This window comes from Mustela erminea, chromosome X (assembly GCF_009829155.1).
Source record: "Mustela erminea isolate mMusErm1 chromosome X, mMusErm1.Pri, whole genome shotgun sequence".
Taxonomy (NCBI): Eukaryota; Metazoa; Chordata; class Mammalia; order Carnivora; family Mustelidae; genus Mustela; species Mustela erminea.
In genome coordinates this window covers 96,421,632-96,436,046 of record NC_045635.1, presented here as the reverse complement: position 1 = coordinate 96,436,046, position 14,415 = coordinate 96,421,632, and the positions used below count along the sequence as shown (strand labels likewise).

The 14,415-nt window shown below is 40.1% G+C and overlaps 1 non-coding gene and 1 pseudogene across 1 annotated transcript; both read right to left on the bottom strand.

The window, feature by feature from the left end:
* Nucleotides 1–2,046: 2,046 nt before the first annotated feature.
* Nucleotides 2,047–2,526, bottom strand: LOC116582334 (annotated as a pseudogene).
* A 3,269-nt stretch (nt 2,527–5,795) lies between these two features.
* TRNAK-CUU lies at nt 5,796–5,868 on the bottom strand. The gene has a single exon. It is a non-coding gene; the product is annotated as a tRNA-Lys (tRNA).
* Between the last annotated feature and the right edge of the window lie 8,547 nt (nt 5,869–14,415).

Below are 14,415 nucleotides of genomic sequence, written 5' to 3'. Positions count from 1 at the left end.
AACTTTGAGAACATGGTAAATGAAAGAATCCAGTTACAAAAGACCACATACTTATGTGATTCCATTTATATGAAATGTACAAGAAGGGAACATTCATAGAGATATCCATGGAGGAAAATGGGGGAGTTACTGCCTATGGGGTTCCTTCTTGCGTTCATGAAAATGTTCTAAAATAGATTGTGATAATGGTTGTACAACTCTGTAAATAACACTAAAAACCATTGATCTGTACTATTTAAGCAGGAGAATTGAATGGTACTGGAATTACATCTCAGTAAAGCTAGTATTAAAAAAGAAATTGACACAATTAAGCTGCTTCAACACAGGAAAACCATATTAACGAGGATATGATGTGTGAGAGCAAAAAACACTATTATATAGATCCGTATTGCAAGAGACAAGCTACACTCATAAATCAAAAGTATTTTGGAATATAAAGGATTCGATGTCCTGGTCAAGTGTGAGCTCTTGTTTGCCACTGTCATTGAAAGAAGGACAAAGTGCTTCGATATACCACAAAAGAGATTTCAATGTTGCAAACACATTTTAAGCCAACCAAATAAGCCAGAGTCAGAACTCAGACAGTGAAAGATGATGTATTTCTTTTGATATTTTTAGAAAAGTTTAATTATGTGACTGTATTGGTTTAAAGATTTAAATTGTGCCAAGATTTTCATAACAAATTGCAGTTAGAAGATCTGGTCTAAATAACCAAGAGGTTCCTTAGAAAGTGTCACAGAAGTTTCATTTTGAATCAGCAAACATCTATGATGATTCAGAATCAAGAATGCATTCACTGTTTGTTTTCTTATAAATGCCATAGGATCACCTGGACAAGGGTGTAAACGGAATATCAAGTTGTCCATTCAGAGAAGCATTCCTGTTCACACACTAGGCAACATTATAGGAAAATATATCTCATTTAGGGGATGGAATGGGGATGGAATTAGGTCTATAATTAACTAAACTTAACTACGCTTTTAAAAAAGTTTGAAATATGTGGGAGTCCTCCGGAAAGGACATCATGTGAAATGAGATCAAACTCTTAAGGAACATTGTAGCTCAAGTATCAACAAACATTCATTATCTATAAAGGACCAGATAGTAAATACTTTTGGCATATAGTTCCTACAGTCTTTGTTGGAGCTACCGGATTCTGCTGTTGTAGTAGAAAAAGAGCCACAACCAGTAAATAAATGGGCATGCTGGTGTGCCAATAAAACTTTATTTCAGTAGATTGGGCTGGTTTGCCAGGAGACCCCTGTCTGGGTTTCTGTGTTTCCTCCAATATGGATTTGGCATCTGTATGAATTTGTGTTCTTAAAGGGATATTTAAGTAAGAGTTAATTTATGGGGCACCTGGGTGGCTTAGTTGGTTGAACTTCTGACTCTTGATTTCCACTCAGATGGTGATCTCAGGGTCATGGGATCAAGTCCTGTGTCCAGCTCTGCGCTCAGTGTGGAGTCTGCTTGTCCTTCTCCCTCTACTCCTCCTGCTCATTCTCTCCCTCTCTCTCAAATAAGTAAATGAATAAAATCTTAAGAAAAAAAAAAAAAGAAGGGTTGGCAACTGGACATAGGAAATGTTTAGAAATTAGCACCCGTCCCTCATTACAATCTTAGGTCTTCACAATCTTTAATCCCAAGCAATAAGCAGATGGTTATATTCTACTCATTTCTTTTTCAGCTTTCAAATTTTAATATAATCACAATGACAAAATTGTACCAAGGGGGAAAAAAAGGACAAATCTACAGTGATCCCTTATTGAGCTCTTCAATGTGGCGGGACTTGCACTCAGAACTTGATGTATATTTCCTCATTCCACCAATGGACATAGTATTATCCCCATTTTCAGATGAGAAAGCTAAGGCTTACAGAGTAAGTAAACTTTTACACAAGGTCATTTGGCTTGTAATACAGGAGCGGAGTGGGGTACAGGAGTGGGGAAGAGAGAATTACAGGCAATGTTCGCTACTTTATCCCAAGAAATAAAGCACAGGAACTGTTTGTTAAACATCAGCCCAACTTCCAACCTTGACTCAGCTTCAAGCTACCAGGACACAGGCCCCACTCCTCCCCCCGACCCTGTATTTTCTCAGCATGTCTACTGAAGAATTTGGCCTTCACGATGACAGGCTGTTTGGGAAGCTTTCCCTTCCCCAAAACTTTGTAGTAGCCCGATTGCACCACATCAGTGATAGGAGCTGCCCCCGTCGTGGTTTTGGCAGCATTTCCCCGTGTCTGCTCCCTGACCAAGGTCCACAGTTTATCAAGGTTGACGGTAGGGCAGAAGCTCCCATTCCTCTTTACGTGGTCTTGATACCTCAGACCAGCTTTGCCAGAGGAGCCTGGGTGATATTTATGGAAGCTGATCCTGGGTGACACTTGCTGCCAACATCCCCCTAGCCTCCTGGGTGCTTCCGGAGCTTGCCCATGGGGCAGTGGCTGTGGCTCCTGTGCCCCTCCTGGCTACCCTGGTTCCCGTGGCCCCAATGATTCCAGGTCTTCCTGAGTCTGGATGGCATATCCGCAGCCCCGATGAAAGAGCTAGGGTGGCATTTTGAGGATTATAATTTTCTTTCTAAGTAATTTTCTTTCTTTCTTTCTTTAAGTGTGGATTTGCAGATATGTTAGGCATTGCCATAACTTGTGCCATAGAGCCGACTGGGGTCCCTTCCAGCTGCTAGTTTCCTGGACCAGGGAAGCCAACCAGAGGGTAGAGGCTAAAGTCAAATAGCGTGTGGGGTATAAGTGCGTCACCAGAGCCTTGCACCTTACAGAGCAAAACTAGGGCCAGGACTGACGGAGACCAGGAACTCTGTCAACCGAAAGAAATGCAAAATCCAAGCTTTAAGAACCTCATCTGAGGGGCACCTGGGTGGCTCAGTGGGTTAAGCCTCTGCCTTTGGCTCAGGTCATGATCCCAGGGTCCTGGGATCGAGCCTCGCATCGGGCTCTCTGTTCAGTGGGGAACCTGCTTCCTCCTCTCTCTCTCTGCCTGCCTCTCTGCCTACTTGTGATCTGTCTGTCAAATAAATAAATAAAAATCTTAAAAAAAAAAAAAAAGAAAAAACCTCATCTGAGATGAGCACTTGACAAGAAGGCCAGGTAAGGTAAAGGAAACCTGACTAGTAACTAAGCAGAGAGCTAATTTGGACTGCGATTTGAGTCTTCTGATTAATTACCCTGATTTTAAGAGGCGTGGAAGGAACTGCATTATTCCTTGGGAAGCTGGAGGGAATTATTTACATCATTAGAAGCAAGTCAGTGTCTGCAAAGAGGTCGTGTGTCAGGTCATTTGGCCACACAATGGAAAGACTTCATCTAGTTTACTGCCTTGGTTCCCTTCTCTTCCCTACCTTACTGTTGACTATACAAAATTCTTTCCCTTCTGTAAACGGACAATGAAGCTCTTTGTCTTCATCAAATCTGTGAATGAGATTCTGTTTCATTCTTCCCAATTTCTTCTTTCTTTCTTTCTTTCCTTCTTTCTTTTCTTTTCTTTTCTTTTTTTTTTTTTACCTTGATTGAAGCAGGTACCACTCATTAAAAGGGCATCATCATTCTGAGTCATTAGAATGTACAGCTTTAGCAGAGCAGAAAACCCCAAAGAGAGAGGTAGAGGTAACAGATTGCAAAAAAAAAAAAAAAAAAAAAAATTGGAATTACTTCCTTTCAACCCAGCTATGAATACCAGTCTCTCCGACCTGCCAGCGACATATGATTATGTGTTGGAGCTCCCCAGGTGCACAGAATAGATGTGCAAGACTCAAACCATTTGTTCAAGATGTTTTCTTCTATAAAACTTATCTTGGGATATTTAAAATAGTAATATACATCATTCTTTTTACCAGAAGTGACTCAGAACATTAAGGTCGTTCCTATACTTTATTTTCCATTTTGAATCAAATATAAATTTTTCAAAAGTGAATCAATACTGCCATTAATATTTATATCAACCCAGTTTGTGTGTGTGTGTGTGTGTGTAGAAAAGAAAATCCTCTGAAGGATGGAACAGCTCAGCCTCCAAAGTGCAGGTCAGAAAATCAGGCTAATTGAGTGCTTATCGGTAGTAGTATCATTTTTCCCAAATGTCTCATAGCATTTTGTAAATAATTAGAAATACAATTTCAGCTTCTAAAAAGGAAACTGGTGCATAATTTATAACAATGTTTATGATGTGTATGAAAACATGAAATGTTATATAAATACAAGAAATATCTAACTATTAGTAGGATTTTTCCAATTACTTTATCTAAAATGAAAGTGCAGTGCTCGGAGCTAATTTCTCTGTTTTTGGTTATTCCAATTAAAGGGCCTTTAATTATAATGCTTTGGTGCTCCACAAAAGCATATGCTTCTATATAAAATAGAAGTATATGAAATATATGCTTAAACATTTAATGTCTAAAAACGTAAATTTAACATCTTTAACCTCAACCCTGGGTGCAATTCTTTTCTGTGACCCCTGAGATCGGTCAATACAATTATTGCCCTGAAGGCAAAACAGAAGTCTCGTGAAGTGACTATAGGTTTGCACTACTCAGCAACTCAATCTTTCTTTAAAAAAAATTATTTAAAATCAATTAATTAACATGTAGAGTATTATCAGCAACTCAATCTTTGTTGCCAAACATTTTCTTTTATTTTCTAGCACAACTTAACCTATTTTTAGATCGTTTAATGAGATGTAATTTTTTGAGAAACACGTGTCAAGGTATATGCAGATCTTGGCAATGTTTTTTGGGATATGTAAATATGCAACTACATAAACACAATACAGTGGTGATGCAAAGTCAAGGTTATTTGGTACTTCTCTCCATATTTGCTTCAGATAGCTATTCTCTTATCATTGCTTGAATTCTGGCATATTGTCTGGAAAGTTGAGTGACAAATATTCATGATATTTTAAAGTAATTACAAGTAAAAAATGGTTGCACTGAGAGTCTTTTTTTTTTTTTTTTTTTCCCCTGAGAGTCAATTTTAATTCCTTCTTGGATTTTCTTCCCTCTTAACATGGTGGGGTCATAAGTTTCTAAAAACTTTAAAAAGTTATTATTGTACCTGTTCCAGGACCTTCTTGGAAAGGCATAAAAAAGGAATGATTTCTCCTTTTCTAAAATCAAACGCAAATGATCAGATATGTAAACCTTAACATGCAAATTAGTGAAACATTCCACAAATTTTCTGCTGCCACTTCCCACCCCCTCCCCACATTCTCTTATATCCTAGCCAAACCAGAAATTTCATCATTTCCCAAATATGCCTGTATACCTATACAATCCAGTTTGAGGGGTGGAATGGAAAACATGTGTGCTTAGGAGAGAGTCAGAACTTGGTTTGAATCTGCCTCTTACTATCTGTATGGCTTCAGAAAAATCACTTAGTCTCCATGTGCCTTATGAAAATTCAGAGAATTTGTACTTCCGCACAATGCTAAATCCGGAGCCATTTAAGTCCCGCATCAAATGACATGTCTTTGGAGATGATTTCTCCAGCCCCTCCAGGCTGACCAAATGGTTCTAGCTCCACATTTCCATAGCATCTTACACCTACCTCTCAGAACATTGTGTTGCCATTGGTATTTTATTTATTTCCCCAACTATGTTTAAGGAAGCTCTTTTTGGGCCATGATTTTACCTTATTGGGCTTTGTGTTTCTATTTTCTGAGTTCCAAGTATATGATAGAACGACTAAATGTTTGTTGAAAAATGAAGAGATTGAGTTGTCTGTCAAAGCTTTTCTAGAATGTAGGATTTGACCATACCTTTTTTTTTTTTTAAAGTAATCTCTACACCCAACATGGGGCTCGAACTCATGACCTTGAGATCAAGAGTTGCATGCTCTACCAACTGAGCCAGCCAGGTGCCCCTTGACTATACTTTTTAAATCACATATTTTCCCCACTAGACCATGAAATCTAAGAGAAGCCCTCTTTCCTTGTATTCATAGCAGTGACACAGTGCCTGAATTAATAAATGTTGAATTAATGTAGGCAAGATCTGTCGTTAGGGCTCTTCCTCCTATTTTTTTTTTTAAGATTCTATTTATTTATTTGACAGAGCAAGAGAGCATAAACAGGGGAGTGACAGAGGGAGAAGCAGGCTCCCCGCTGAGCTGGGAGCCCAGTTATGATTATGGGCTCAATCCCAAGACCCTGGGATCATGACCTGAGTGGAAGGAAGACGCTTAACCACTTAACGGACTGAGCTACCCAGGCGCCCCCCTCCCCTACCTATTCTGTATTTGATTAACTCTCCTCCTCCTACTTTAGGAACTCCTCCCACTACAGGATCCTTTCAATATATGACTTTCCATGTTCTCAGTTTCTGCTTTCTTTTGCTAGTACCGAAGGATAGGTTTAAATTAGGTAAACTCATCTGTGCTACTGTTTCAATAGCTAACTCCTTGCTCTCTTTCCCAATCAGTGCCTCAGTGCAGCTGTACTGTAAATGTCCTGGCAAATGACGGTGTATCTGGCTTCATCACAGCCTGTTTGGGAGGAAGGGGTGATTTGGAAGCATAGTCCTCAAAATATCTTCCAAATTCCATTGTATATGGTGGCTATCCAGTGTGTTAGTTGGCATGTCTAGCCCTGGGCAGAGAGATGTGATAAGTTAGAGATAGTGCACCAACCTGTGAAATATCTTGGTTTTTTTTTGAACTTGTCCTTTTACATAGAGCTTTAATTAGAGAATTAACCTCATCATGTCTAATTGCCCGCTCAATTTTGGGAATGCTCAAGTCATGACCTCCCATGGAACTAGGAGAAAAATTTTAGTTCTACCTCCCTTCCAGATTATCTAATGTGACCCCCAGTTCATTTTGTTTGCCCAGCAACCAAGAAGGGATCATCTTCCGTGCTGATTTTCATGTGAAGAAATTTGTGTTCTGGGTGGGTATTCAGCTAACAAGTAGTACACTAGAATTAGCTGCTTTAGGAGTCTGTTTAAGCTGACTGATGCAAAGTTGACCGTGACCAATACAAAATTAATATGGATGCCTACGTTTCCTTAGTATTGTCTCATGCAAAGCTGGTCTTCAGTTGGTCTAGCCTGTGTCATCAAGAAAGGAGTAAGACATTTCCCTTACGATTACAATTTTAAATTTTTGAAGGAAAGCCTTTTCTATTAAAATAAAAAAACCCTCATAAATATTAATGGTGTTATGTTGATCAATTGATGTATCAGATTGTACAAGGAGAAACGTTTTTAGTCTCAGAGTCTTAAATGAGAATGTAGCTAGACTAAGGATTGTTAGTAAAATTTTCCTTTTACTTTATCCCGATACTTGCCTTATCTCCCTTCAGACATGTGTTCTCGGAGACTGTTGTCTTTACTCCATATCCCCGTCTTTCAATTAGGGAGACAGATAAGCAGTTGTCTTGAGAATATAAGGTCACTGACATTCCATAAGAGGATTCCAGTGTCTTCTATAGAAACAAGTGGTGAGTGTTCTCTGTCACTTGCAAACTATAAATTCATTAAGTTGACAACTTTTCCTTCTTTATGTTATGCTCTCAGAAGGACTTTTGAAATACCATTTGTTGATAGTTTCTGACTGTAATATAACATATGATCATTGTAGAGATTGGTAGGACAGAAAAGAGAAGAATAAAAATCTCGACCCCTAGAGATAACAGATGTTAGCATTTTGATGTATTTATTTACAGTTTCTAATGTGTGTATAACATATTTTTATTAGGATTCTATTAGATATAAAGTGCTACATCTTGGGTTTTCAAAGTGTCCTTACATCTGAAACATTTTCAAGTACCATTAAGTATTTGAAAACATTTCAAACTGTTAGATAACATTTTGTCACGACTGTACCATACGTTGTTTATTAAAAAGAATATCCTTTTATTGTTGGACATTCAGTTTGATTCCAATTTTTCCATCTTAAAAATAATTCTGGACTTTATATTTGTCTTAATTTCTGATTGCTTCATTAGACTAGAATCCTACAAAGGAAATTACTTGGTCTAAGTGTGTGAATTTTTTTTTTTTTAAAAACACTCATGAGGGGTGTCTGGCTGGCTCAGTGGGAAGAGCATGCCACTCTTGAACTTGGGGTAATAAGTTTGAGCCCCACATTGGGGGTACAGTTTACTTTAAAAAATATATACAGGGGCCCCTGGGTGGCTCAGTGGGTTAAGCCTCTGCCTTCAGCTCAGGTCATGATCTCAGGGTCCTGGGATTGAGCCCTGCTCTATACTCAGCAGGAAGCCTGCTTCTCCCTCTCCCATTCCTCCTGCTTGTGTTCCCTCTCTCTGTCTCTGTCTCTCTGTCAAATAAATAAATAAAATCTTTAAAATATATGGGGTGCCTGGGTGGCTCAGTGAGTTAAGCCTCTGCCTTCAGCTCAGGTCATGTTCCCAGGGTCCTGGGATCGAGCCCCACATCAGACTCTGCTCAGCAGGGAGCTTGCTTTCTCTTCTCTCTTTCTCTCTCTGCCTGCCTCTCTGCCTACTTGTGATCTCTATCTGTCAAATAAATAAATAAAAATAAAAATACATATATATACACATACATGATAATAATTTTCAAATTGTTTAAAGAAAGATTGTATCAATTTACCTGCCCACCAGCAGTATTTGAAGGTGCCTGTCCATTTCACTGATGTCTCTCCCAAATAATTATTTGAAAGTTCTTAATTTCATGGACAAAAATGATATATATCACAGTATTTTATTTTATTATTTGATTTTAAGTATGCTGTATGTCCAATGTGGGGCTTGAACCCATGACCCTGAAATTAAGAGGCACAGGAGCTTGACTGATTGAGCCAGCCAGACGTCCCTATCACTGGTATTTTTAAATATTGAACCTTCCAAAATATGTATTCACCAGGTTCTTGAACTTGTGTCCTGTGTATTTATCCCTGTTCCTGTTCTTTAGCCATTTTCCATTTTGATTTTTGTGAGCTTTTTAATACTTCAAATCTATCATCACTTTTTAGAGTCTGTTGCAAATATTTTCCCTAGCCCGTGTGGCTGGTGTCTTAGGTTTTCTTATTTAGTAATGGCTTTTGAGCTTCCATTTTTTCCATTTTTGTGTAGTCCCAATCTATTGATTTTTCCATTTGTGGTTAAAAATTCCATTCTTATTCAGTAGATTTTTTGGGTTAGCTTTAATTAGTCAGATTTATAATTTTGAAGGCAATGGATTTGTTCTACACAACTGCAAATATAGATGTTGCCACTCTTTGTTCTTTTTAAATATTTTATACACAGACTTGGAAGTGTTAGTTACAAAAGTAGGAGCAGCTGTAATTCCTTTTGAACAGGATTGTGTCTGAAAAGAGGGATTCTTAAGAAGTCTTTTGAAAAAAAAAAAAAGACTTGAAATGTTGACATTTTATCGCAGTGAACAACTGTGTTGATTGAATGTTCCACATTATTCACTTCCCATTGTTTAAGGGCTCCGTAACTCAAGGCAACACAACACTCAAACTGAAGACTCCCCCAGCAATTTTCATGTCGAGGATTATCTTATTTCTGAATACCTACAACCGCGCTTCTCAAAGGGTGGTCTTTGGACTCCTTTTCGAAATGGAGATTCCTGTGTCCTCCCTCCAAACATAACAAATCAGATCCATCGAGGTTGAGGTCTTAGAATCAAGCATCCCAGGTGATTCTTGTGCCCACTAAAGTTTGAGAATCTCTGGGCTAGGAAGGAATATTAGTTTAAGAAATGTGGGGGCACTTGGGTGGCTCCGTGGGGGCACTTGGGTGGCTCAGTTGGTTGAGCACCTGCCTTCGGCTCAGGTCATGATCTCAGCATCCTGGGATCGAGCCCCCTATCAGGTGCCCTGCTACTAGGTGGGGAGTCTGCTTCTCCCTCTCTCCCTGATCTTCCTCCCTGCTTGTGTTCTCTCTCTGTCTCAAATAAATAAATAAAACATTTTTTTTTTTAAAGGTAGGTTAAAAAAAAAAAATGAGGATAAGAAGTACTTGTGCCCAACCATACAAGATGGTGAAGTCTGGGGGAAATATGAATTTAAGTGTCTTGCAAAATTCGTAGGCATTATTGTTAGTGATAGAATCAGAGGAAGTACTGGTGGTGGTCAGCACTCAGATGATGTGGCCCCAGGTACACAGACTCAGTGTTGACAAGTGTAGAGTTCAGGGTCAAGAAATCCTGTCCCCGGAAGGACTTGAAGTCAGGGTGGCGGGTTGGGGGGGTAAGGTGTTGGAGGCGGGAGGGGGGGGTGTTGGAAGCAGGGCGGGAGGGGGTTGTGAGTGGGGGGAGAGGGCAATACATCCCCAGAAACTCAGCTGGCTTTGTGAGACTGAAATATTTGGTCAGTCAGTGAGGAAAATGCATCACATGAGGTATTCAGCCTGGAGGAATCGCTCCCTTTTCTGGAGATGCATTCTCTTTCATTTGTACCCTGCACACGACATTCATCCCTTTATGCTTTACTATCGGCTGACCCACATTGGAAGGAACAAAGCTGTCAGGCTCTTTCAAGGGTCTCAGTCTTACTGAGCGATGTGACTAACAGCCACCAAGTTCTTTCATCACTCCCCTTCCCCATTCAGAACCAGGATCATGTCAGGGTATGAGGTTACGGGACACCCAGAAGAGGTTCATAGAATTAGAGGATTGGGCGCTCTGGGGCTGGAGGGAAGGTGGAAGGATTCCAAAAAAGTGTGTACTGTTTTTTTGTTGTGACAGCCTCAGGAAATGGGAGGTATGCTGCCCCCTGAACAATCTGATTTCCTTTTTGACTTCTTTTCCCCATAGGATTTCAGTTGCCTTTATTGCAAAGTTAATACATTCCAGAGTGATTAAGTCTCAGTGGGTAATAGACGATATAGCAGTAAATAAAGATACACATAGTTATTTGAACCAGCCTGTTGTAAACTATTCATTAAGTCTAGTGGAAAGAGATGGGCTTCAGTCTGTTGGGAGCTACCTGAGTTATTTCTGAGTTAGAATTCCCTGTCAATTTCTTACTGTTTGATCTTGAATAGGATGTCTATGGGCCATCATCCTATACTTCTAGAAAAGAAAGATAACATTGTCTACTCAAATAGTTATTTGAGAACTCAATCGGATATAACAGTAAAAGAACCCGGTGTATTGACTGGTTCACAGTAAGGGTGCAGTGTCCTTTTTTAGTTGGTTAATCAAATTTCAACCACTGTTTTTTTTTCAATTTCCATACTCCTTATCTGATTTTCTTTTTTTTTTAAATTTTATTTATTTATTTGACAGACAGAGATCACAAGTAGGTAGAGAGGCAGGCAGAGAGAGAGGGGGAAACAGGCTTCCTGCTGAGCAGAAAGCCGGATGTGGGGCTCCATTCCAGGACCCTGGAATCACGACCTGAGCTGAAGGCAGAGGCTTTAACCCACTGAGCCACCCAGGTGTCCCTCTGATTTTCTATATAGTACCTCAACTCCTTGCTATAGCCCTCATCCTCTGGGGTCTGCTTCCTTCCTGGTTTCAGCTTTCTTTGCAGCATCCAGCCCAGCTCTTCCTTCTCTTTCTCTTTCCCTTTCATGTTTCCTCCGTCCTTCCCCCTTTCTAAGGAAGTGAGGTTCTTTTTGTTCTGGAATCCAGGACCCCTTCTCTCTAGGTGGAAAATTCTGTTCTCAGTCTCCTGAATACTGAATATATTCTTTCAGTCTTCTGCTCAGAGGAATCTCTTTCAACTAGCCTCCCACAGTTTTTCCCGGCCCCTTCTCAAACTTGTTCATTTTGCATCATTTATCCTGCATTTTTTTTTTAAGATTTTATTTATTTAATTGGGGGTGGGGTGGGGAGAGAGCACAGAGGGAGAATGAGGAGGAGAAGCAGAATCTCCACTGAGCAGAGAGCCCAATGTGGGACTCAATCCCAGGAACCTGAGATCATGACCTGAGCCGAAGGCCGTCCCTTAACCAATTGAGCCCCCCGGTGCCTTATCGGGCTTTTGTATCTCAGGTTTTTGAAAATCTCCTCCCATCCCCCCACCCTTACTCTGGAGTAAATTATTGTAGCCTTCATGTTTTGTCATCCTCTTCTGGCTACATCCGAGTCTTCCCATAACTATGTAAGAACAGGCTGACCAAAAGCCTGACTAATGATGAATGATATCCCAACCAGGCTAGGGCTTTCACCACTTGATTTTGAGCGTATGACAAGAGACCTGTTCTACGACTCCAGAAGACACTGCACTGTGGTCAGTACTCACTTCAGCTAAACCTCTCTGTTGACCCACAGGGGACCAAGGAGTTACAGACCCAGCTGTGCTGAGCACTACTTACTTTTTAGACGTTGTCAGTGGGGGAAACTCGCAAAACCTCTCTCTCCTCTTTCTCTCTGCTTTCAAGTAGCTCCCAATAATAGACATGTAAAGTCTTTTGAGTTAGTGAGACAGGAAAAAACTCCTTTCTGAGATATTTGCTTGGAAGCCCCACACATCTGGGTACGATGGGGCTGGAGTTTAGTACAACTTAAAAACAGTTCCTACATTCACTCATTTAACAAATATTTATCGAGAACTTAGGATATCCAGTGTGAAGTTCTGGATGGGAGGATGAAATGAGTTAAATTAAGTAATTAAATTCTGCTGAGATCTCACAGAGTTGGGAAAGGAAGGCGAGCCACAGGCCGCCAAGTTATACAGCATAAAGGGATGAATGTCGTGTTCGAGGTACAAATGAAAGAGAATGCATCTTTATTTATTTATTTTTTTAAAAGATTTTATTTATTTATTTCACAGAGAGAGATCACAAGTAGACAGAGAGGCAGAGAGAGAGAGAGAGGGAAGCAGGCTCCCTGCTGAGCAGAGAACCCGATGCGGGACTCGATCCCAGGACCCTGAGATCATGACCTGAGCCGAAGGCAGCGGCTTAACCCACTGAGCCACCCAGGCGCCCGAGAATGCATCTTTAGAGAAGAGAGGGATTCCTCCAGGCTGAATACCTCATGTGATGCATTTCCCTCACTGACCAAATATTTCAGTCTCATGAAACCAGCGGAGCTTCAGTAACAAGATCTTGAAATATTTCAACTCAATGTAAGGAAAAAAAAAAATGAAATTCAATTGTCCCAACAATGAGCATAGTGTCACTGGATGAGGGCAGCCCGTGGGCACCAGAAGACCTGACAATTGCTGTGCTTCATCTGTGAAGCCTTCTTTCTTTTCCTCAGGTTGTGGAAATAAAATAAAACAGTCCTCCAAAGAGCGAAGTTGAGAATTTCCAATTTTGTCCTCTAATAAACGGTTTGTTGGCATTGAATAGAAGGAAAATAATGATAGGTCTTTTGGCACCAAAGCATAATGACCCTTGTGGCCTTTCTCTTCACTCTGTACCCTGTACTTTAGATGGTAAACAGCAATTTGAGTGGCAATATTGAAAAAGATTTTAACTCTCTGTTGCTCAGCAAGCATGAAGCCGACACAGAGCCCACATTGTGCTCACTGAGCCAGGACAAATAGCAAAGGAGTGGTTCTCGAATTTCCCCCTGTTCTTCAAGTTCACTGAAATAGAAAGCCTGGTATCAATAGATATAGGGCCTTGATTGAAAAGGATGAGAAGCCACGCGTAGCCAGAAAACTTATAAACCTAGAATTTACTGTGACATTGATATTGAAACTGCATAGAACTTAGGCTCTAATTTCTATAGGTGAAATTATTACCATCCTAACCTTTAGAAAAGTAATTGGACAGCCAGAGTTCAAATTTTCTTTACAGTCAAGGGAAAAAAAGTTTTTTCTCCACATAGCTGTGTAAAAAGTCTTTATCCTTTAAAGAGTGTTCCATTATATAACCTGACTCCCAATTTCAAATGCCACAGTTGTGATGGAGTAGCACCTTAATAGGGTTGCCAGAGTTAGCAGAAATCAACCAACAAACCAACCCTCACAAAACTACAGGATACTGAGTTAAATCTGAATTTGAGATAAACAACAAATAATTTTTTAGGATAAGTATGACCCATGGAATATCTTGCAACCCTAACCTGAGGGGGCATTGCCTGATCATATGACATTCCAGTGGGCTGGTTAAATTTTGGAGGCAGGTTTGCTTTAAGAAAGAGTATGTAAGTGAGAGAGAGATGGGGGGAGAGGATCTTCAAGCAGACTCCCCACTGAGCGGGAGAGCCTGACACAGGAATCAATCTCCAGTCTCCGAGATCATGACCTGAGCTAAAACAGAGTCTGATGCTTAACCGACTGAGCCACCCAGGTGCCCCCAGGTTTGCTTTTAAACCCCAGTGTTCATCTTTCCCTTGTCCTACATGCCTCCTCAACATACAAGATTTGAATGAATGGAAAGATCTTCTCTGAAGACCATTCATTTCATAAATGAATTATTTTAATGCCTTCTACCGTTCTGCAAAAAAAAAAAATTTTTTTAAAGTGAACAAAAAGCCTCTTTTTTTTGGTCCACTTTTTGTGCTGTCCCAATGGCT